This window comes from Oncorhynchus kisutch, unplaced genomic scaffold (assembly GCF_002021735.2).
Source record: "Oncorhynchus kisutch isolate 150728-3 unplaced genomic scaffold, Okis_V2 Okis03b-Okis08b_hom, whole genome shotgun sequence".
NCBI lineage: Eukaryota > Metazoa > Chordata > Actinopteri > Salmoniformes > Salmonidae > Oncorhynchus > Oncorhynchus kisutch.
This window is the reverse complement of record NW_022261980.1, coordinates 442,503-445,904: the sequence shown is the minus strand read 5'-3', so window position 1 is coordinate 445,904 and position 3,402 is coordinate 442,503. Positions and strand designations below refer to the sequence as shown.

The 3,402-nt window shown below is 39.5% G+C and overlaps 1 pseudogene; it reads right to left on the bottom strand.

Annotated features, from left to right (window-relative positions):
• LOC116359557 (solute carrier family 12 member 1-like) overlaps nucleotides 1–2,151 on the bottom strand; it is a 5,519-nt pseudogene extending 3,368 nt beyond the window's left edge.
• Nucleotides 2,152–3,402: the final 1,251 nt, after the last annotated feature.

Genomic DNA, 3,402 nt, shown 5'->3' with positions numbered 1-3,402 from the left:
GCCTAGTTAAATAAAGGTAACATTTAAAATAAAAAATAAAGGTACAAATTCAACATATTTTATACAAGGTTTGTCTATGTGGACATTTGGTTACCATGATGACACAATATTGTGGTTGAAATGTTACCCTCAAAACAGCTGTTGATTACTTTTTCAAATCCAATGTATTTTCCATGTAGATTCCACATCACAATATGTTGAGAAATTAAGCTGAAACAACATTGATTCAACCAATTTGTGCCCAGTGGGAAGTTACTTTCCCTTCTTTAGAACAGACATGACTGTTACCCCCATCACTGTTGTGACATGATAGTAATCTGTCACACAGTCAGAGAGAGAAAGAGAGAGTGAGATAAACAAATGAACAGAGAGAAACTAATACAAACAGAGAGAGAGATTTGTGACAAGTTGCCATGAAAACAACATTGTAAATATAACCAATATTTATCTGTTTACTTTCTTCCCCTACTAGTCGTAGTACAACTATATGTACATTGTTAAAACACATAGCTGATAATATAACCTTTGACACGTCTTTATCCTTTTCAAACCTTTATCAGTGAAATGTTTACTGAACATTTTTTATAGTTTTTTGTTGTTGATGTTTTCTTTTCTTCTTACTTTAGTTAATTATTTATTGAACTTGCTTTGACAATGTAAACATATGTTTCCCTTAACAATAAAGCCCCTTTGAATTGAACTGATTTAATTGAATTGAGAGACAAACAGGCCAATGTTGTTGTCAAAACACGTTCCACATAAAAATGTAATGTTTTTCATTTACTGAATCTGAATGATCTTTCTGAATTGTCTGGATTAAAGGACAGTTGATTCTAGGTAGAAGGCTGCTGACTTGGTGGAGGCGGTTGTGATATACTGATGTACAGAGACAGGTCTATAGACAGTTGTGATATACTGATGTACAGAGACAGGTCTATAGACAGTTGTGATATACTGATGTACAGAGACAGGTCTATACTGATGTACAGAGACAGGTCTATAGACAGTTGTGATATACTGATGTACAGAGACAGGTCTATATACTGATTACAGAGACAGGTCTATAGACATTGTGATATACTGATGTACAGAGACAGGTCTATAGACAGTTGTGATATACTGATGTACAGACAGGTCTATAGACAGTTGTGTGATGTACAGAGACAGGTCTATATACTGATGTACATACAGGTCTATAGACTTGTGTGATGTACAGAGACAGGTCTATAGACAGTTGTGTGATGTACAGAGACAGGTCTATAGACAGTTGTGTGATGTACAGAGACAGGTCTATAGACAGTTGTGATATACTGATGTACAGAGACAGTCTATATACTGATGTACAGACAGGTCTATAGACAGTTGTGATATACTGATGTACAGAGACAGGTCTATAGACAGTTGTGTGGTGTGTGTGTCGGTAAGGAAAAGAGAGTGATATACAAGATATACGGATGTACAGAGACAGGTCGTGTGTAGAGGGGGATGTGTGTAGAGGGGGTTGTAGAGGTGAGGAGGACACCACACACTGACCTTCTGGAAGACATCGTGGAGCTCCTGCAGGGACGGTCGGACCGCACGGTTACCGCTCACACTCCCAGCATTCCGGTAGAAGTCGATGTTGGGCACGCGGTCCAGCGTGTCATGACCAAACGCACTGACACGGACGGACGGACAGCCCGGTGCTCTCCGTTACCGGTCCCATTACCGTTAGAGGTGGTACCACCGGAGAAAGACGTCTCCTCGTAGTTAGGGGGTTCGTCCCCGATCCTGTCATAGGCATCATTCTCCATCAGACTGGCTGTAAATACAGGCTCCTCACACCTACTGGCTTCTACAGGTCAAACACTACAGAAAAATAATACTGAGGTCCTTCAGTCCCCTGGTCAGGGCCTAGAGACTGTCTAAGATCAGAAGCAATCGGCAGCTATGGGTTTGGAGCGCTGGTATGACAGACTAGTGTTGGTTCATCTGATTCTGTTTAGTTAAATCCTTGTGTAGGTCCAGAGCTGACCTATAGACCTGTCATATAGGCTGAGGTTGGCTCTGCCACCCTGGCTTTATATCCTCCTGGCCCCTATGCTGGGCTCTGCCTGGGACTCAGCCATTGGCTGAACCAGCGGTTCTACCAACCACTCTCAGAACCCTGTATGTCTCAGATGTCCTTGCTGCATCCTCGGGGCCACAAAGCCTCTGACTAAACATTAACCAAGTAATAAACACCTTGGAAGATAAAGACCTGGAGCTCGCAGTGTGAAATCAAAGCAAGCCTAAATATCTCATATTGAGTGATAATTCACTTAAAATTAGTATTTTGTATAGTTTTTTGTAGCAAGCTGCATTATCTGACTACATTGGCAGACAATTTTGCTTATTTTAACCGCCGAAAAAACCTAATACAAGTAATTTCTCTTATTTCAATATCATTTTATTGATATCTTACCTTAATACGACTATTAAGGTACAATATCTTGAACAGATTACTTATATTAAAGATGCACAATGCAGAAATCGCTACGCCATTTCCTGGTTGCTTTCAATGAGAATGACAGATCTATAACACACATTTCTATGTGACTTTGGTCCAGTCGCCCACATATTACAGCTTTAAATCTATAGATTAAAATACGCAAAATGATCTGCCAATGATAGGAATTATTTTAAAAAGTTAATTATCACTCAATATATAAAAAAAAAATGTAGGCTTAAGGTCACAAGGTGACCAGGAAAAAGTTCAAAGGTTAAAGACTCTAATGATATGCCACTAAACAATGAATAGGTTAGAGAGGAATGGCAATGTGACTCTAATGGTAGGGGCTTATGATTGACACATGGTGTGGAGAAATAACTTCTGCCTTATTCTCGAATTATGTAAATTGGCGTTGATACTCTGTCAGTGTATACATCTACAGTCTTAGTGTTTGTAAAGCCTATTGTCTGTCTCAATCCCAGTATCTATTTCTATGCTTAATAATGAATTTAAAAAATCAGCAACATGAACTGTTGATAGAACAGAGATAGAAAGAGTGTTGTGGAGGTGGGAATTCTTACAGGAAGGTCACAATGACTGAAACTGTCAGCAAATAATACAATGCAGAATACAAAGGGGGACTGTACTGTGAAATGCTTGCTTATGAGCCCTTCCCAACGATGCCTAGTTAAATCACAGTAATCATGTGTGCAGGGAGGAGAAACACATCTCTGATGAACTGTAATGGAGGTTGTCATACTGGACAGGTTGAGTGGTGCAGAAAATAGGATGAGGTTGAGTTCTTCATGAACAGTTCATGTTAGGCTTAGTTCTTCATGAACAGTCCTTGTTAGGCTTAGTTCTTCATGAACAGTCCTTGTTAGGCTTAGTTCTTCATGAACAGTCCCTGTTAGGCTTAGTTATTCATGCAC